This window comes from Perna viridis, chromosome 13 (genome assembly GCF_037379345.1).
Source record: "Perna viridis isolate PV_CMFRI_1.1 ecotype Kerala chromosome 13, ASM3737934v1, whole genome shotgun sequence".
Taxonomy (NCBI): domain Eukaryota; kingdom Metazoa; phylum Mollusca; class Bivalvia; order Mytilida; family Mytilidae; genus Perna; species Perna viridis.
In genome coordinates, this window is record NC_142457.1 from 13634524 (window position 1) to 13657066 (window position 22543).

Consider the following 22543-nt stretch of genomic DNA (forward strand, 5'->3'; position numbering starts at 1 on the left):
ATTAGTGTCCTCTGCTAAAAAAAAATACCCACCAAGTTGCCAATAAAATGTCACTTCCAGGGTAGACAAAGGAGAAAAAACATAATCTTAAAGATTAGAAGAGACTGTTTTAGACTTTACTACATTATAGTTATGGATGAAGGTCAGTAGCTAAGGTATACAACATAGTTATGCAATAGTGGTGCCTCAATCCTTCATGAAAAAGGGGGATCCATAATAATAAAATGTGGTTGACACTAACCATTTTATTACCAAATCCAAGCCCTTCCCACCTTAATCAGTATTAAAATTGATGGTGTGTTACTCAAAGCTATAAATGATTTTTTTTTTGTATCTGATGTTCATGCCTCTCCATGACAGGGAGTTGGCCAAGATGATAAAAGTTACGACATGTATTTGGGATATTATTTTTTGTATAATTGCCTTTGCAATATCAAGAGTGTTTCTATGTCCAGATTTGAGGGCAGTGTAAAGAACTTCCAAGAAGCAGAATCCCAAAGCATAGAAAATTGTAAGGTATGATCATAATGTTATTTTCTGCCATTTTTGTTTTGGCTAAAATTTGCTATTTTTTGTCATTTTGGGGCTTAAATTGGAGTTTTTTTGGTTTTTTTTTTTGGTTTTGTTTTTTTTGGGGGGGTCAAATTTGCCTATTTTTTGTTTTAATTTTGTAATTGCTAACATCCTGTAAGGAAAAGAACTTAAAGAAAATATAAACCCACTGGATCACCACCCCCTTTTTTTAAATCAGCACCTGCAACTAACAGTGTTCTATCCTTATGTAATGTCTAAAATATACCTTGGTCAAAATGCATATAATTTATCTTTTCCGACTTGTTTTATTGCTTCATAAGACTAAATAGCACCTGGAATGTAGACAAGCCCTAGTTATTTGACCTGTTTGTACTAGAAATTTGACATACTAAACTTGACCCAATTTTGTCAGTAACTAGACTTCATTTAATTTTTTTTTCATTTATGGGTAAAATCAGAAAACTGCAACTACTCTGATATATTTTTCACCTCATATCGGATTAAAAAATCCAATAAGAAAGTCAAAACCCTGTGGGGAGCCCCTTAGTTTATACAGTGATGTAATAATAAGGGGTCATACAGCGGTCAATCTAGGGCAAAAGACCTTCAGTTAGTCTGACCGTGTTGTTTAATGACTCAAGGTAGAAATAGTTTGTTAACCGTCTCTAAAAATAGAATTGTTCATTTCTGATATTGTGGTTCGGATGAGCCAGTGTACTTTACAAACCAACACATACTTGTTGAGTTTTGTTTTAGAAGTTTTTTTTTTTGGATTTATTAGTAGTAAATTGAGGAAGTGAAATTGTTTTTGAAAGATACTTTTAAGGTAAGGAACTTTATTTCCCAAATATTTTTTTCCGTTAAAGCTGGTAGAGTGTAACTAATTTAACATTTTTAATTATTTTTTTATTGTATGTTATTTTTTATTCCTAGCACTAGCAGGCGCGTAGCTGCCGTTAGGCAAAAAAGCTTTTGCCAGCACTTAATTTTGCCAATTTTTTTTTTTATTTTATTTTATTTATTTATTTATTTTTTTTTGGAGATAAAATACATCCAGGAGAGGTATAAATGATGCTCTAAAACCCTATTTCCATGGAGCTTCGGGGGGGGGGGGGTTTAGCCCCCAGATCCCCTGCCGTAATTTTGCCTACACTTCAATTTGGCCTCAGCTATGGGCCTGCCTAGTTAATTTACTGTCAGTCATGGTATACTTTTTTAACTTTAGTGATTACAAGATGTAAAAAAAATATTCTTTCTTAACAGATGGTTTTTATTTTGTTCTTTTTTTTCTTTTTCTGTTCTGTTCTTTTTTTTTTTTTTTTTTTTTTTTTTTTTTGATTTTTTATTTATTAGAATTACTATATAGTGCATATTTATGAAACAAATGGCATATTTTATTACCATAGGTGCCTAATTTGTTGTAAGATATTTTTAACAATATTTTTAATTAGACATTAGTTTAAAAATAAATTTATGCAGTTGTTTGACAAGTTTATGTGAGGTCTTGAAGTATGTTATCTGACTACAAATAGAACATAGTTCTGGACTTATAGGATTGAATGGAAATAATTGTTCTTTGATTAATTAAGAACAATTTAATTCGGAAATTTACATGTTTTCTGATTGGATGTAAATTTCGCCTATCATATCATAGGCAAGATTTTGTTGTGTGACACTCTGACATTACTTTTATCCCTAAGAATCGTCCATATTTTGTCCGACTCTGCAAGGCATTTTTTTTTTTTCAGTTGGATAACCCAACTTATCAATATTAAAAAAAAACATGAGAGTTGTAGGGACTGGCTTTTCTGAGGACCAACTGTTGTAGGGACTGGCTTTTCTGAGGACCTACTGTTGTATTGACTGCCTTTTCTGAGGACCGACTGTTGTATTGATTGCCTTTTCTGAGGACCGACTGTTGTATTGACTACCTTTTCTGAGGACCTACATGTAGTATGTTTTCTGTGTATTTGAAATAGCTTATGTTGTGATTTGAGGATATTTCTTCATAGTTAGAAAATATTTATGTCATTTCTTCAATAAATTTGTACAATTTTCAAGTACTTATCTTTGTAAGAAGTAGGCGAGATGGAAAAAATTTTTAAACATGTTGTAAAAAAACAACTGACCTGACTATTTACTTTCACTGATTTGAAACCTTTGCATCACTGGAGATCTTTGAAAACTTTTCATTAGATTGGTAGATAAATTAGGTTTTTGAGTTATCTGCACGCAGTTCATTTGCAGTGCATTTCAATGACATTACAAATCATTTTATCAAAATAGAGAACATCTTGTTTTTATTTCTTGGTTATGATGGTACAATAGTTACATTGTCAAAGTGGTGGTTGCTATTTCTGGCCTTGTTTCAACCACTGCCTGATTCTTATAGGGACAGTTACCTAAAGTGAAGAAATATGGAAGTGTTTGACAAGATTTTATACATGGTGATATTGGTAATACTAATGGAATTGTTAATTAATAAATAACCATGGTTGATCAATCACCCAATGAATAAATTAATGGAAAAACTAAAATGCTTCAATTAATTGCTATCTGCCAATAAGTGTATTGTCGACATGATTTCGTTTATTGATATTGTTAGTGGCTGTTCCAGAAAAGTGGGTTACAGGCTAATATTAGTCAATTTTTACCCCACAAAAAAATTTTCTATGAGAAAAAGGGAGGTTTCAACCCCCTGATTTGCCACTCTATGTTATTTTATTGGCACTTTTTATTCACATGCCTGTTGCCACTAGAATTAACTTATTCCCAATTACATTCATTGAATTTTTAGTATCACCTTATGCAGTGGAATGAGATTTTAATAATTAACTTCAAGTGGCCAAATATTTGGAACTAGGTGATAACCATTTTGTACTGATCAGCAGTTTACAAAATATGGTCCTTTAAAGATATTTATTATAAAACTCTGTGATAAAATTTGACCAATCAAATTTCTGTTAATAAGTTTTATTGCATATCCAATAAAGCTTCTGGAAAGAAGGTGAACTAATTGGACAGTTGACACATTGATGGTTAATTCAAATGTTAAAATTCAGTAGGGATACATTAATGGTCATATTGTTAGTAATCAAATACTGTAGCCATGTTGAAAATGAATTTTAGAATCCAGCAGGGTGTTTTAATGGAATTAAATGTATATTTATGTCTTGGAAAGAACTTTAATAAGAAAAAAAATAGATTATTTTTCATGACAGTCATAATCTTCAAAAATATTTGGATTTGCATTTAAAATTTTAATTTCTAGACCATAAATGAATTTTTATTTAAAAAAACACATTTTATAATATTTTAATTGAATTTGATGTCATTAAATCCTAAGAGTTTGATTGGAGTTACCATATATTCGGAGTAATCCTCTTTTGATACAGAAAAATTCCTGTTTTTTCTTTGACATTATGAGTTTACCATTACATTGATTTGAGAAAAAAAATGATAGGATTAAATTTACTAATTTGCCTATAGCGTAGTATCTGCCTGGTTTCTACATGGACAGCTTCTTTATAAAGTGCCTGGTATGACAAAAAGTGAAATGTGTGCAATCATTACAGTCCTTGAACCAAAGTGGGCAACAATTTGACGGATCAATGACCGTTGACTGATTGATCGCTGACAGATCGATGACCATTGACTGATTGATCACTGACGGATCAATGGCTGATGACCGGTAACCGATCTGATCGCAGATCTGTTTAAAATAAAAATAAATGTAAAATGAATGCATCAATTAATGTTTAAATCTATTACATTATGTAAATATGTGTAAACTTGACAAAGAAAACAACAAAAACCGTAAGATATATTGACTGCTCTGCGGTCACATGATGCTATCACCAGTTTAATGGATCTTTTTGGCAGATCAATGACTGACCGGAAACTAATCAATGACCGATTGCAATTTTTGTTGCACGGATCGGTTCAGTTACTGTATACCTATTTGTTTACACCATTTTTTCCCAATCTCTAACTCTGTGCTACTGTTTGCTTCAATGAACCTTTTTAGAGAAGATAAACTTGACCATGAAACAATACCCCATTTTCTTGAATTCCTCTCCCATTATATCTTTTAGACAAGCTAGACTCCGCATTAAATAGTATTGCTTTTTAACATCAAATATGTCTGATATGAGTTGTACCAGTTATATTGTACCTCTGTGACATTAACTACTGAAACTAGTTTATCAGAACAAGCAGCTGTCACACAATTGTCTAAAGGGGCCTCAAGAGTTTCCATAGTAATGAAATGGCAATAAATGAAATTGATTTTGTAGGTTGCCTTTAATTAATAGGACATCTTCATTTGCCTAATGTTAGGCCATTAGAAAAAAAAAATGTTTTTTTAGAAAAAAAACACCAACTATTTAGGATGGGATATGTTAAGAAATTTCATTCACCTTTACATCATTTGTTAAGGATGAGATATATGTAGATTATGTATTGGCCCTGGTTTAAAATTGACATTTATTTAAGGTGCATGAAGAGTTTTCATTGGAATGCAATGGAAAAGGTTGAAATTAATCAACAGGTATCTTCATCTGCCATTAGAAAAAAAATTGTCTAGAAAAAAAGAACAACAAAAGATGGGACATGTTCAGAAATGTTACTACCTTTACATTAGTTGTTATAAGGATGGAATACTTGTGTAGAACTCATAATTGCCTCTGGTTTGAATTGTGGTCCTTGAAAATATAGAAAGAGGATATAGGACAAGGATGTAGGACTTGTGAGGACTTTGCAAGACTTAAAAGATTAGTCAAGGATGTTTAAAAAAAAATTTGAGTTACAAATTATCAGGTTTTTGAATACTATGAATGAATCAATGTTGTTTCAAGACTTTCAGAGTACCTTCAGGGAGTTCTTCACTGGAGACATAGAAATATTTTGTATTGATTTTTATATTATCCCCATTAACTTAGCCGAATACGTGATTAAATGCAAATATAAAAACTGTATATCTAGTATGTTCTCATTGATAGTTTTTGATTAAAATGTGTGAAATCTTATATCTGCGTATATCATATTGGCTTTTTTAATTTCATTACTAGGCATTTTGGCTCTGTCAGTCAAATAAGGAAAGAATTATGATAAAGCACTTGGGGGTTCTTTTCTTTTTCATATCTCGCCACACAAAGTGGCAAGCTTTACATGATACCCTCAGAAATGTTGTGTGTCTGTCTGTCTGTCCATCCATTCCTGGATCATTTGCAGATGATAACTTTAGAAGATAAAGAAGAATCTTATTCAAACTTTGTTTAGTTATTCAATATTGGGTATAAAAAAATACAGATCAAGTTTGAATTTCAGTTCAATGAGATTATTATTTACTTAAAAGTTTATGAGGGCCATTTTAGATTGTTTTTTACCTCAAAAACATGGAGGGGTATCATTTAATGTCTCTCATTAGATGCCTTATTTTTTATATCATTTCATACTAGATCAATCATTTTTCCATATCTTGACATTTTAGAAAGTTTTATCACCAATGACAGATCCAGGGTTTCCTTGGTTGGAACCCCCCCTTTTGTTGGAAGATTTTGTTAATTTTGTAAATATATTGGCAATAATGAAAACCCTACCCCAGTGTAAGGGTATTGACTTTAGGTTTTCATGGGTAAACTCTAAATGAAGATCAATTTTCCAACAATTAAAGTCTGCTGTCCAAACTTATCAAATCCTTTAGTGGATGTGTTAAGTCCTCCTGAAATTGTTCTTTTCCTCTTATGGTTTTCAATTTAAAATGGTTAAAATATCAGCTATAGAATATTAACCTTCTACATCAACCAATCAACGAGATGTATTACTGTATATACAATGTAACTTTTATTTATGGTTGTAGTCAGTTTTCCACTGCATTTAAAACTTCATTGATTAGTAGAGTTTTCAGAAGAACATTATACTTGAACAATGGATATTATATATTTTACAATTTGTTTGGAATTTCAATTGGTGGTTTGACCAAATCCCAACCATGAAAATGGGTTATTCCACTGTATTACAATTACCCTTCAATAGAATGGTGAATCATGGGAACCAAAATTTGACATTTGAACAAAGATTTGAACAGTACTCAAAAGGAACATAATTTACAGATAGCAACATGACAGTGAAAAGAAATATACAATTTATGGAATAAACCAACATGTACAAAGAAACAAATGTAAATGAGCAACATGGATTCCACTAAAACTGGGAGCATGGACCAGATCAGGGGCAGATCCAGGATTTTAGATTAAGGGGGTGCACAGTGAAAATTTCAGCGAGCGGAGCGAAAAAATTTTTGAGGTTAAATTTTTGAAATATTCTTCTAGAGTGGGTGCAATGTAGATATCTTTTGTGGTAAAATTAGTGAGAAATTAAAGTTTCAACCTAAAACCTCCTAAATCTACCCCTGACAACCCATGCTTCGCAAATGTTAAGGGGACACAGCCCGCCACACCCCCGCCTGAATTCGACCTTGCATGTGCACTGATAGGATATATTTTTTTTTTTTTTTTTTAAATACTCTCTTCATTGCTATGTGGTCTTGAGGAGGGGTTACTCAGTCATCACCATTTCAATATTTCTGTTAATTGATTCTGTCAGTGACAGAGGACCATCAGGTTTAGGTGAATTCATTTAATAGGATGTACAATAAAATATCATATTAACATGCTTGTATGCCATCATGTAGACAAAGCAGTGAATTTCTATGTAATTTACCTCCTTCTAAGAATTAGGCAGATTTCATACTTTTATTCAAAAACATGTATGTTGGTATGTTAACCAGACTCTGACAATGGCCTCCTTTAAAGAAATGAACACAATTTGAACACTGATAGTACATAGGTACTAAAATAATAGCTTTCAACAAAATGTTTGATAATTGCACATTGTGTATTTATAAACTCTTGTCTTTTGGCAGATCTTTAGTAATATGCTGCTGTTGGTCTGTCCATCCTTCCTTCCTTCCTTCTGTCCACAATAGGTAGGATAATGGACAAAACACTTGATGACTTTTTTTTCACCTTTGTTCATTAATTTTCTGTTCTTGCTGTAAATCTGCCTAACTATTAATTTTTTCAGGTTCTTCCTTATTACTGATGATCAAGACAACATCGTAATACAATGTCATAACAACTATATTTATTTCATTTCCAACATAAGTTATAGCAAAAACAATCATGGTCACAAATGTAAAATCATATGACTATTTTTTTACTTTTGACATATGACCCACTTAGATCTTTTAGTTGACCTTGTTGTCAGCATTTTAACTGTTATCCTGGAGCAACATGTTTGTCATGTCTGGTGAAGTGAGGACATGGTCGAACATGTATAAATATGGTCACATGGCTAACACATTTGTTAAACAATCCATGAAAAAGGGGGGGTTACCATTGATTGGACAGGTGACGTTACTGTACATTTACAGCTAAAAACTTGTTTATAGCAACCACCTGTGTGCAGCAACTACCTATTTTTAGCAACTACCTGCATTCAGCAACCACTTTCTTTTGACATAGAATGAAATCAATCCAAGTTACTTTGATGCTTTCATGAGGTTGATGTAAAATGCTGAATACAAATGTTCCCATCATTTGTAAGAGTCCTATGTCTACCTCCTTAAGACAGGTTTGACTGCATCTCTTGTTTCTATTTTATGGTCATACCGTAACGTTGGTTTGAAAACCTGGTACAAATATCAGGTTGTTTGGAATTGAAATATATTACTTAAAATATTACTTAAAAAGTGCAGTATTTTAAGGGAATCTGTTTATATGCTGATGTGGTTGGAACTTCAGCGATGTTCTATATATGGATAATGGAGAATGTAAGACCAGAACTATGAATGGCTAAAAAAATTCTGAAGTAAATGACGAAATTTGTTGACATATTGCGTAATTGTGGTGGTGCTGTTTGGTCTTTTATTACTCGGATGGATACCATTTTTATTTTTTTATTTAAATGTATGTTTAAACTTAATTCACAGCAAATAATTTGAAAACCATAATAGTGACAGTCAGAAAGGCAACCCAAATATAATGCATACAGCCTAAATGTAGCTTGAGGGCACACAATTAGCTCTGTCCATCATAGGTATTGCCTAAAATTGTATTAAAAATTTTAATGAAATATGACCCTAAATTTCTAACATTCCTGCATGATTGTGAAAAAAAACGGTGTCAATGGATGTGATTCAGGTATTTACTCATGACAGTTAAAAAACGTTTTCAGTTCCCAGATTGCCTGAATATAGCAGAAATATTGCTGCTCGGTGTTAAGCCCCAACAATCAAACAATCAGTTCCCAGACCCCAAAATTATTTTTTCACATTTTTTTTCACATAGTGACTTGTTGGTCTTTAGTAGTTTTAGAAGTATATTACATAATTTTGAAAGGACTTGACCACCATTTTTAGAAGCCTAGGACCTCAAACTCCCAACTTCATGAAAAATGCTGGTCATGGCTCTTCTTTTCATATTTATGGTTACATTATTACTAGATTATTAATCCCTCCACAAGAAAACAAAGTTTGCTGATCATACAACTTTCCAGAATGCACATGTACTTAACCTGTACCATAACTTTGACAGAAAAGATGCTAATAAGGAGGTAGACCTAGGGTAAGGGACATAACTTTTGAAATCAGTGATATGTTTGTATCATATTCAGTTTCACCAATGCCTATCAAGCTTTCATTTGAAAAAGAATGAAATCAATCCAAGTTACTTTGATGCTTACATGAGATTGATGTAAACTGCTGAATACAAACGTTCCAATGATATGTAAGAGTTGTGTCCCTTACCTTAGGTCTACCTCCTTAATGTAATATTTTTTGCAGTGTACTAACTTTTTTCTATTTCCATAGTGGACAGAGAAGTGGAAAAAAGTACCAACAAAATGAATTTTTTTTTACATTATAAATCCCCAATCAGTCTTTAAAACCTTGAAGATTAAAACTTGCAAATATGATCTTTTGACAGAATCCACGAAAATTTTATCTGTTTACAGTTTGTAATTGGAAAACAATGTTTTTAAGGTGCAAATCCTTGAATTTTTTATGCTTTGGTGAATGAGGAATTTTCAATAGACTAAGCTGACTTAAATAGTCTGCCATTAACTACATTACCAAAACTATTGACCGTAACCTGATCTGAAATATGTTTAACCTTGAACATGTTAGGGAGACATACATTATTCTATGTTATGTATAAACATGACAAATTATTATGGCCATTACTTATTTGCTGGTGGTAAATACATAAAACTTACCAACTTAGATGTATACCTGTTCTATATCTCTACCGGAACAGCTGTGGGGCATTGAAATACTTTCTGTCTGTCCGCTTTTCAGTCCATCCGTCCATTCATTGGTCTCTCTCTCTATCTCCCTTTATATTTCTCTCTTACTCCTTGGTTTTTCCCTCTATTTTTCCATCTGTCTATCATTTTATGGATTATATAAAGTGTTAAACTTTTTTATTCTATGGAGATTTGTCGGGTTAGCATCATGTATCTTCAGTTAAAAAGATAGGGGATCACAGTGCCCTGTTCTCCTTTATCAAGGACAGCTCATTTAGGGCAGAACTGAACTACTTAATAAAATAGACAGACAGACAGACACCTTTAGAACACATTTACTTGTTTTTTGAAAGCTCAGCATATTAGACATGAGTAGGTGTGAAGTATTGTGTTCAGATAACCAGGATGTGGATGCAATTCACCAGTTGCAATCCTAAATAATTTGGTTAATAAGATTGCGTTCGTGCGTGTGTGCGTGCGTGCGTGCATGCGTGTGTGTGTGTGTGTGTGATCCAACTTCATTTTCAGACAAAATTTTTTATTCAGTTCAGGCAGACATTTGGTTTATTTGGTTCAAATTCATTGTTTTTAATTAAAAGGGTCTTTCAAGAATGTTTAGTGAGGACAGAGTTCAAGTTTTTTTCTGGGTTCAGTGCAGACTTCAGTTTAGATTTCATTTTAGATGTACACAATGAGGTTATTTCAATGCCCTTCATACCACAGAGCTGTATGCATCCAAGTAGGTTTTTTTCACTGTGGAGCTGATTTGTGAATTAATTGGTACTTTTAGTATCCTACAGGACATTTATGAGCTACAATGGAAACCCACTTACAACCGCCATCGATTTAATTTTGTTAATTTCTCAAGTATAAGTATATATATTATATAGTATGTTAATTTATACAGCAACAATTGGTAGTGATATCAAATTGATATCCTGAAATGTGAAAATAATTTCTTATGAAAATAAATTTGTTTACTGTATATTTCACGAAGTAACATTAATATTACCTGCTTACCTCCATCTATTTTACTGTCTGCTATTTGAACTTGAACAAATATCGAATCTATACTGTCCATGGTGTTTTGTTTTTACTAAAGCAATAACCATTTTGATCAGTGATAGTCTCTATGTAAAATACCATTAGACTATGTTCTTCAGCACTGTATCTTAAACATCAAATAATTAATCTGTCTATCTTTCATCAGTAAGTTTACTCAATTATTTGCCCACCAACAACTATCTGGCTTCTATTACAGTGTAGTGTGGGTGTACCTTGCCATTATCACTTTCTTAAGTGGAAAACTGATAGAATTATTGTATCATTATAGATGGTTAATGTGGCATCATGCAACTTTAATAATGATCATTTTAAGACATAATTTTGTTTTTATTTAAATAAAAGGCCACCATGGAGAGATGGAAAATGTAAATAATAAATTAGTATAACTATCATGGAACTATACAGTAAATTGAAAAAAGGGGCAATAACCCAATATTTTTGCCCCCCCCCCCCCTTACCTAAAATTCTGGATCTGTCACTGCAGGCTATGGAACATAGATCAATTTTTAAATCTAACTGTGCACTTATATATTGTCCAAGTTCATCTCCTTATGGAGCCCTGTAAACTGACCACAAGTGACCAGGTCATGCCACCCTTGTCCAGTGCAATGTATTGTGTCCATCTGTCCTGAAATTTGTAATATGTGTCCAGCTTAATGTAAAATCATATCATAGGCAATTTGATATTCCCTTCAAATTCTTCAGATGTTCCCCAAACATTCATATTTTAGAGTCTTTCTCCATAAAAGATAGCTTTACATTTGATATGTTCAAGTTTGAATAACTTTATTTTGAATGTTACAACTAATAATATTTCAAATGTATAATGGAAAGATTTGAAAATTAACAAAATGTTTCCTATTGTTTATCTAAAACCATTCTGAGAACACTTTAAAATTTGGTTACATTGCCCCCTCCTCCGAAACCATGATCGTCCACAATTTTTGCTTCTTTAGATTTATGCAATAAACAACATGAACAATTACACCTGCAGTTCTTTTATATGGCTTTTAAGAAAGGTCTTTCCCATTGAATGTTTTTCAAAAGTAGGAATGTACTTGGCATGAACAACACTTTCTCTCATGAATCTAGCTACAGTAAGAACTGTAAAATGCTATAAGCAAAAATAAAATCTGAAGTTACTACATCTCCTTCAGACACCCTTTCAATGACTTTTCAGTGAAGTCCTCCCTTCGGACCCATTCCTATGTCCAGAAAATGACATTTTTGCTCAGTTTCCCCTTTTGGACCCCCTTCCTATGACAAAAATGACCAGGTCATGCCACCCCTCTTATTCTTTCCTATTGAATAAGCATCTGTGCTAGGTACAATCCAATCTTCTCTGGGAAACACATTAGTATGGATGTTATATTGCTTTTCTGTAGCTTTTCACAAGAAAATTGTAATGTGATTATAGGTGTTAAGGGGCCACCACATGGGGTAGACACAGATTTAGCTATAGATATATATCAATAATTAATTTTTGACACAATAATTGCATTGACTGGGCAATAAAACTGGTGTGAATTATATTTGGTTTTTGAAGTTGTTCATTGTGTTAAGGTTTCATACTGAAATTGAAGAGGTTTATAAGATATTTGTGACATTAAAAACATCTTCTGATGGATGTGAATACTAACAACCTTTTCTTTGAACAAACCCAAGCATGGGACCAAAGTAGATATGTACTTGCCCTCAGTTTTGTTTTATAAATAAGAAAAGTCTGTCTGTCCCTCTGTGTGTCTGTCTGTCTGTCTGTCTGTCGTTTCCCCTTCTATCACTGATTGGATCATTCTCATAAAATTTCATGGAAGTGTTAGATCACTAAATGGAGATTTGTATATTTTCAAGAATTTTCATTCTCTAATTAGATTTTTGTTCATATAAAAATTATGGCTAAGAACTCAGTTTTTTGTATAGCTTTTACTCTAAACGATGCACAGTCATGCAAAAGTTGTTAATTATAATTTGAATTAAAGACAAACACTACAATTTGATGAAAGAATAAATGTAAAACCCTTTCATACCCTCAGAAATGAATTTTTGGAGAAAGGCATGAAATTAAAAGCGGGCCAATTAGCTTTATCTTATTCAATTTAATGATATCTGAAGAATATAAGATAAATTTATTGTGACCTAACTTTCATATTTTTAATAAAAAAGCTTTTTTTGAAATGCTCAAACACTTTATCTGGTAAGTAAATGAAAACGCCCTTCTATAAAAAGATATAGGAACATTGAAATTGAAGTAACTGACCCTGAAATTGTTTTTTGATGGGCAAGTGATAACTTGATGGTATAATATATTCAACATTCTGAGTAAAAGATAACAAACAGATGGGCATTAGCTTCTGTTGAGAGATACAGGAAGTTGAAGTGAATCAGCTGTCAGAAAACAAATGGCCCAAGGCCAAAAATTACTCATTCTGTGTTTCTGGAACCATTGTCTATTAATAGACAAAATGATAAAATGGAATAAAAATATATCTGATTGGCATTTGTCTAGATGGGTTACTGGATATTGAAGTTAACCAGCTGCTAAAAAATAAACAGTTCAAGACACGTAACCTGATACTTAAAGTGATAGTAGCTAAAGCCTGTAAAAAAATTCTATGTACCAGAATCCAACCCAAACTTTACCATTTTTAAGTCTCCAGAATTGCTAAATTCAATTTTAAAATTTTTAAACAAAATTGAAGTCCAGTAGGAAATATATATTTGTAGAAATAGTATACCACCTACCAGCTTTAAAGCCAAGCCATGGATGACCTTCCCTGAACTTTAACCTTTGTCTATCTTTCCCTGCTATACCTGTATAGAGAGTTTGATGATGTTCATCTGTTTGATATCTTTCAAGATCAAATAGTCATTAGATTACACCATATAGCTTTCATTTACTCATCAAAAACAAACTCGAGGTCAGTTGCTGGTAAGATTAGAATAGTGCCAAAAAGTTAATTCTTTACATTGTACTATTAAACCTGTCTCATCAGATGCTCTTTCAGACTGAAAGAAATAGTGCTTGGTTTACACATGAAAAAATGTAAGATTTGTTTAACTTTTTTGATTAAAATTACTATATTTTCTGTGAAAAATATTAAATAAATTTATATAAGTAAATTCTTTTTACATAGAAATCTATCACATGAGACATTGTTAATGGAAGGGATAGATGGGAATTTCCCACATGAACTATTTCAAAGGTTAACAGGTATGTTGACTGTATACACAAAGGATGTATCATGTTTGGAGTTGTAGTGTATGCTGAAAATGCATTGTTGTTTTATGCTCTGTCTTAGTCAATCAGAATTTTCACTGCTGGATACACTTATGAACATAATTTCCTCAAGTATTTCCCTCCTATGAAAGAAAGAGGTATGCTGTATTACCCTAATCTGTTAGTCTGTCCATCAAACTTTTTTTTTAATTTCCTCTTCAACCACTTGTCCCAGCCACTTAATATTTTAAAAACAAGCTTTATATAAGCCTGTCATATTTTGATTTGATTTGAAGCATGAGTGAAAACAATTTCCTGTTTGACGACTCAGGTTCCAATTTGACCATATATACTAATGTTGCGATCCTGAGGTACCACTAGTGGTTATAGGTTTGCATATTTCTTGTTTTCATTAGTTCATATACCTCAGATTCCTTCAAAGGAATGATTTGCAATTTGGTAGGCTGCATGAACATGAAATGCTATATGCACAGAGTTTTAGATTTTTAATAATCATCAGGTTTTCATTGCCTGTCATGTCATAGTGTAGCAGTTTTTGTCAGCTATAATTTTATAAGCCCTTTATGAGAATAATTTGATGGTGTATTATGATAAGTTTCAACATTATTGGATGTACAATGTGACCATATTTTTTCTACTTCAGGCATCAACTTCCAACTTAATTCGTTTCAATATAAGGGATGGTAAACATTTTTTTAGCACATTTCTTCCAGTTTCTGTTTTTTTACAATTTTATAAGTTCTTGTCAAAAATAAATGAGTTTTTTTAATACAAAATACTTTTATTCTGTTTGAAGGTACACGTAGACTTAACTTCCTTGAACTTACATTTGTAGCAAAAACTGTTCGTCATTATTGAAATTTTCAATAAAGGCATATAATACCACTTATGTGAGTAGTTGGTCAGCAAATATTAAAGTAGCAATCAAGTCACGTAAAAATTACTTTCGTCGTTTACTTATAGCTGTCTGTATTTACTCAACAAATCTATGTTTGGAATAGAACTGAAGTAACGTGGGTAAAATTCAAACACTTTGTACACTACAGCTGTTTTAGATTTTCCAGTGTCACTTGCCAACAGTGGGTATTATTTGGTGTTTGCGATACTTATATTCTCAGCAGTTTGATGTTGCTTTATTCTTTTCTAGCCTTAGGCAGTTCCATTCAATATGGTTTCTACCAAAGACCAACCAAAAGCTGTCTTCCACCACAGGTGGTGAAAACTGTAAAATCAATATTACCTGTAGTGTATCTTCAAATAGAATCAGTTTTACTGTACATTTAAGCAAGAGTACATGTGGTCTTGGAGTACTGTTGATGTCAATAAGTAGGACATCACCTTAGTTCTTAATTAGCCATAACAAGGAGAACAACATTTTTATGATCATTAACTTCATCTGGTAAGAAACTAATTGATTCTTATTGGGGAGACCTACACTTTATGTACTAGTTATGAAAGTTCTTTTTATCCATGAGTACAGCACCTTTACTATAAGGTAACTTAAGTTTGTTACTGGACTACATCCAGCACCTTTATCATTAGGTAACTGAGGTGTTACTTGGCTGCATCCAGCACCTTTACCATTAGTTAAATGAGGTATGTTACTTGATAGCATCCAGCACCTTTACCATTAGGTAACTGAGGTATGTTACTTGACTGCATCCAGCACCTTTACAATTAGGTTACCAAAGTATGTTACAATTTAGAAAAACCTCAATGCAAAACAGTGTTACCTTAGAAATATTAAGTTAGTTTCATAAGCCTTTGTTCACTAATTTTCTGAAAACGGAAGTAATTCTGAACTCTAAGAACACCTTAATTGAGTTTTATACACTGCATTTCCTTTTTTGAACAGTAAAATTATAAACCTATCTCAAGGGCAGATTCAGAATTTTGAAAAAATGGGTTCCTAGGCTATCAATTCTCACTCAAATTACACAAAAAAAATTAATAAAATTTTCCAAATGGGGGTTTGCAACCTTGGAAATTCCCCCACCTTTGGATCCACCTCTACTATCTTCAGTATTATAGAGCCCTTTTTTAATCTTTACTAAGACTGTGATCCTTAGGTATTTAGACATAAGATACAATAACCATAATTAAGCATAAGACAGTGATATGAATTCTCCTGCAGATTTCCATGTTTGCAAAACTGTGATCAAACTTTTTTCTATCTAAATGCAAATTTACATCCAATTGTGTCAATTTCTGTGTAACTATTATTCCTTATATATATTCCCTGTTAAGTGTCAGTCTTTGTAAGAATCAGGCAGTGGGTAAAACATGGTATGGAAAACCCCACATTTTGAAAGATTAATTTGACCATTAGCACCATCAGTGCCAAGGAAAAAAGACAAGATTTTCCATATCATGTTGGTGCGTTGACTTATGATAACATTGAAATGCACTGAAAATGCACATTTTAAAGGCAGATAACTCTGTCTAAACCCTTATTTTTCTAATATTCTATTGAAAATCCAGTAATGCAGAGATCAAATAGTGGTCTTTTCAAATTAAGAAAGCATCCTTGATCGTAAATGTATTGTCTGATCGGTTGGATTTTTACACACATCTTTCTGATTTTTCCAATTTTGCCTGATTCCTATACGTACACTTAATACAGGTTTAAGTGTACTGGGGTACCTTAAAAACAGTTAAAACGAATTACTGGAGGACCGACAGACATGTTTGGTAAAAACACCTTCGGTCCTATAAAAATCTTAATTTTTTTAAATGATCAAATAAATATGATATTTGGTCTGGTAATCTCTAAACCAATTTTGCATACACTGTAGAAATCAAATGACTTTACAGGTATGGGAAGACTGATAAGACCAGTGAGATGTCCACATGCCCCAGCTAGCTTTAATGTATTGATTTGACATCAGTGACCTATTGTTGTTAGCTCATGACCAGCTATGACCAATCTGTCCATATATCAGGATCAACTAGATTAGTGCCAATGACATTTATAGACCTTTCTAAAACTGTTTAAAATGTTTATCTTATGCTTAATGGCTTACCTGAAATTCTTGTATGATGTTGTCATTTCTAGGTTATCTCCCATATGGTTTATTTGGCTTATTTGATGAGATGGAGTTATAGAGTGGACTCTGAGTAGAGTTGTACTTGTTTAGCTCCAGTCATTTAGATGTTTTTCATGATCTTTTATATAAACAATACTTTAGGAGATATTTTATTTACCTGGCAGGAATGTTTGTTACAATACTGTGTTAACTGCAACCACAGGATGATAAGAATCAGAAGACAATCAAGTAATTCTTTATACCCCTGCCACATGAAGTGGTGAGGTACTGTGAAAGTACTTTAATTTGTGGATACCAATTTTCGTGGATCAGGGAAGAAACATAAGTTCGTGAATTCTTGAAATCGTGGTTTGAATGTTTTCAGTGTACACATCAATGGGAATCTTGTTTTCATTGGAAATCAAATTTCATGGTTTGGTCTACCTATGAAAACCACGAAAATTGGTACCCCACAAACAATAGTACTTTCACAGTATTATGTAACACCCTCGGAAGAGTTGTATGTTCATCTGTCTTTCAGTCTGTCCACATACCCGCACTGTTTACAGATGATGTGACACCCTCGGAAGAGTTGTATGTTCATCTGTCTTTCAGTCTGTCCACATACCCAACTGTTTACTGATGATGTGACACCCTCGGAAGAGTTGTAGGTTCATCTACCTTTCAGTCTGTCCACATACCCCCACCGTTTAAAGATGATGTAACACCCTCGGGAGAGTTGCATGTTCATCTGTCTTTCAGTCTGTCCACATACCCCCACTGTTTACAGATGATGTGACACCCTCGGAAGAGTTGCATGTTCATCTGTCTTTCAGTCTGTCCACATACCCGCACTGTTTACAGATGATGTGGCATTCTCTGAAGAGTTGGATGTTCATCTGTCTTACAGTTTGTACACATACCCCCATTGTTTACAGATACTGTTGAGGGCCTCAGAGAAGACTAGTGTATTTACTAACTGTGTTACCCCCTTGAAATGAAGTATTATTATCATTATTATTATTATTATTATTAATATTATTAATCGGGCAAAATGGTAAAAATCAGAAACATGCATGTCAAAACCCCACTGATCTGACAATATAATGTCACTCAAGAATACTTTATTTATTTGTAAAGACCATTATTTGATCTCTGCTTCACTGGGTTTGCTCAGAAAATTATCAATAGAATGTTAGCCAGCACTCCACAGTATTGTAGAACTGCCTAATTTTGGTCTTGTAATCTGATGCTTTGTAACATTTTTCACTTTAAAAAATTGTCAAGTATCTGTAAATCTGTATATCTAGAAATAGCTCAAGCCAAGGCCTTCAGGATGCAGTAAAAATTTTCTGGAAAAAAATTACCCACAGCATATAGGGTTACCATAGAAATCATGCAAAAATATGCGAAAATTTGCAAAAAAGTTCATAAAATCAGGTTGAAAAATATCAAATTTCCCGCAAAATATCTGAAATTTTTATTTCATCCCCTGAAACTGTTCAAACTTTTTCCATCAAAAACCCCTTCCTCATATGGGCATCGCCGGTTAGATTTTGAGCTATTTCACTTTGTAATCCACTTACTAAATTTAGCATGGTGAAAAATTGACTTACTTTCACTTTCACAATGAAGTCAAATTGTCATTGAAAAAAAGCCCCTTCAACATTGAAAATATATAAAACATTGCAAAATACTTTTAAAATGCCCCTTTTTTCAGAAAATGTTTCATTAACAATAGATTCTTCATTTTTAATCACTATAGCAACCACCGGTTTCCATTTATGTCATTTTTCATCCCTAGCCAAAAGTCTGAAACTAAACTAAACTGTAGAGTGCTGGCTTAGAAAAATGATGTATTTGATTGAGTTATCTACCCTTGAAATGTTCATTTTCACTGTTTTTTCATACTATGTTTCACCCACTGCCTGATTCTTATAGAGACTGACACTTAAGGTTACCCTACCAACCCTATCTCTACCACATTTTATTGATATTTTAATACAATGCCTCTTAACTATATCAATTTATAGTAAATCTCTGTTCAAGTCAAACTATCCTTTTACCTACCTACCCTATTTTTCATCCAATGTAACTTTAAACAGATGTATTTTTTCTTGGCCTAAGTTGGGAAGTCTACCTTCTTGTGTTGCACATTAAATTTTTGGCTCAGCATGTTGGTCTTTGACAAACCAGGGTTTGCTGCCTTGACCAAATGCTCCTCTTCTGAATGGCATGAAATATCTGCATGCCTTTTGACCTTAAAGTTAAATTACAATCCGTTGATCAATCATTCAAGGAATCATTTGATCACAGGTTTCAGGGTACAAATTCAGGTTAAAATTGCTTTTGGAATTTTTTTTTTAAATGGAACTATTTTGAATCAGTTTATCCCAAAATATATCATGGTATATTGATTGACATTTCAATTGTCTTAAGTAGAATGATCAACTATTTAAATTTCCAACTCTGTGGTCATTCGTTGTGAGGTCATTTACTCCAATACTGGAATTTTAATGTGGTCTATTCTATGCTAAATCAATAGCTTATAAAAGTTTGACCTCTGGAATAGTCTTGAAGGTCAAATCTCTGCATTACATAGATGGTTCATTGTGTCATTTTTGAGATATAAGCATTTGAAATTATGGTGGGGAAAGGATTCCCCTAGATTTTTCATTGGTTTGTCTTTGTAAGTTTTATCTGTTAAAAACATCAAAGAAAGAACAAGGATTTCAATTAATTAATTCCCAAATAACTTTTTAAGGTGTGTTTGATGAAAAGAAAAGTGTGGGTTGCTGGGAAAAGGAAATTAATACTATGAAGTGGATAAAACCAGAGGAGTCCGAAAATATGACAAACATGGCCAAATATGACCAACAAATATCCTTAAAAAGTGATTCATTTTAGAGAGAATATATATAAAAAAAAAAAAAAAAACAAGGAACAAAAAACAACTATCTGATTGATCTTGGAAAGGGGTTACAGGTTATTATGTGCTCATTTTTGCCAAAATTTACACAAAATCAAAAAGGATGTTCCAACCCCAGAATATCCATGGATCTGCCACTGGTTCAGAACATAAAAAAAAACAAATAATACACAATTCACATACAACTCAAAGAACTTCAAGGCAAACACAGAACTCAGCATCACAAACCCAACAATAATCGAGATTCATGAAGAATATAAGATTAAAACTTAGGAAGGTTGTTGTCAGCTTGTCATAATTCTGATCTGTGGACATTCAACCTAACACATCAGAAATACCACTGATTAATTTAGAATACATATAAGGTTGAAAGAGTTATCACTTCAGTACTTAAGTTTTTTTTTTTCTTTTTTTCAATCTTAGGTCAGTGTTTGTAAGTCATTTTGTTATTTTGACTTTAATATCTCAGAACTTAAAAAAAAACCAAAACAACCAACATGTTTAAATGTAATATAGATGGAACTCTCAAAACCTTGATAAGTTCAGCAACATGTCCCTGCATGTTTAAATAAATATTATCCACATAAACTACATTTTAAATGTCATACAGCAGGGTATAAGTGCATTAAACCCTTTTTGTAAAAACAAAATTGTTGATTTTGTGCATTTTTTGCAGAAATTTACTATAGAAACCTTGGAACTTTCCTTTCCCCCTTTTTTGAATGAAAATGAAAGATAAACTGGCTGTTTATAAATCAAGATAACTTTTCTTCCAGCTCTTCGTGGATGCCCCCTATTTATTTGGCAGAAAATAAATTTTCTACGTGTCTTAAGTAGAGATACATGGGTGAATGTTTTATTGAATCAGTTTATGCATTTTTTAAAAATCCTTAGTATAAAATTCTAAGGGAAAATCAATGAAAGACTGAGATCTATAGAGGAACCAACAATCTAAAGCAATCTCCACTTTACTTTTCAAATATAATTCTACATAACAAGTATGTTACCTGCAGACATCTAATGTATTCCCTTTAAAAACTGAATACCTGTCTAACATGAACCCTGCATAAACCAATTACCTGTCTAACATAAACCCTGTATAAACAGAACTTCATAAAAGTTATCCTCATATTATGTTCTTCAGATTTGAGTATACCTAACGTTAAAATGTTATTCACAGTGGCAGACGTTTGAATTCACTTTCATTAGAGAAATGTCCTGGACATTATTGCATGCCAAATTAATTTGGTCCACCAGAAGGAAGTGAAGGGTCTTCAAAAAATAGTAAAACATTGTTGGTCCAGGACCCGAGTAAATGAAATTTCAATGGTCCTTTGGGGTCCTGGACCTTGAACCAGCACTGATTGGGAGTGGTTTGGTGGTAGCAGATTCCCAGTACAAAACAAAATATTCAGGAATACCCACAGTCAAAATTGCCACACATGAGAATCATATGATAATCATATGTTCCAATTTACATATGATTATCATGTTTTCTTTTTGTTTTTTTTTTTTTACAAACATGTGTTTATCATATAATACCAAGCCAGAATTAACATATGACAATCATATGTAAATTATCATAGGATCATATGAATGATTATTGTATGTGGCACATCTGGCTGTATAACCAACTAGAGAAATGTACTTATACATAGTTGAAGTCAGTTGTCAAGGAAGTACAATATTTTGACATTGAAAGTTAATGCCTTCTCCAAATTGTGAATGAATGTGTGAATAGCACACCCTTTCCTCATGTTGTTGGAAAGAAGTGTCAAGTTCTCTAGGCTAGTTTTTTGTCCTGCTCTGTTTATAAGGAACAGTATTTAGGTAGAACTCAGATGGAAATAATTTGATCATGACTGACATGAGGGCAGCATGAGTGAGTCCTTGACTTCCCAAAACTTTGAGCCATAGGTAAGAAAATTAATGAATAATGTACTTATTGGGGATGAACTTCAATTCTATGGTTAATGGGGGATTGTCATACACTGAAACATGAATAACCCAAAATCATTCTGTTTGAAATGAAGTATTTAAGAAACAATGTACTGTGAAAGAACTTTAATTCATGGATACCGATTTTCATGGTTTAGGGAAAATACACAAGTTTGTGGATTTTTAAATTTGTGGTTTTGAAGTTTTCAGTACACACATCAATGGGAATCTGCTTTTCATTGGGAACCAACTTTCTTGGTCTGGCTCACCCACAAAAACCACAAAAATTTTATGCAGTATGCTGTATTTGGTCATTTACCACTGTTACTCTGACACACAGCATGTGTTATAGAAAGTCGCACTCCTGTTAGTTGAGGCAATTGCAAAATTACATGGTGTAAATGGATAGCTTACATAGTTGGCTGAGGATTCAAATTTGTTTTAGAAACATTTCATGACAAACAAAATTTTGACTTAAGGAGGACCAGGGTAGGGGACACAACTCTT

At 32.8% G+C, this 22543-nt stretch overlaps 1 protein-coding gene across 3 annotated transcripts in view; it reads left to right on the top strand.

Annotated features, from left to right (window-relative positions):
• The window catches only part of LOC148599664 (retinoic acid receptor alpha-like), a 153676-nt gene that overhangs the window by 73334 nt on the left and 57799 nt on the right, over positions 1-22543 (top strand). Inside the window, exon 1 of one of the 3 annotated variants that reach the window (XM_088557183.1) lies at positions 1238-1360. The exons of the other annotated variants lie outside the window; for them this stretch is intronic. The gene's annotated coding sequence lies outside the window, so the exon portion shown is untranslated. Of the gene's footprint in view, positions 1-1237; positions 1361-22543 lie in introns of those variants that run through there. 3 annotated transcript variants of the gene reach the window in all.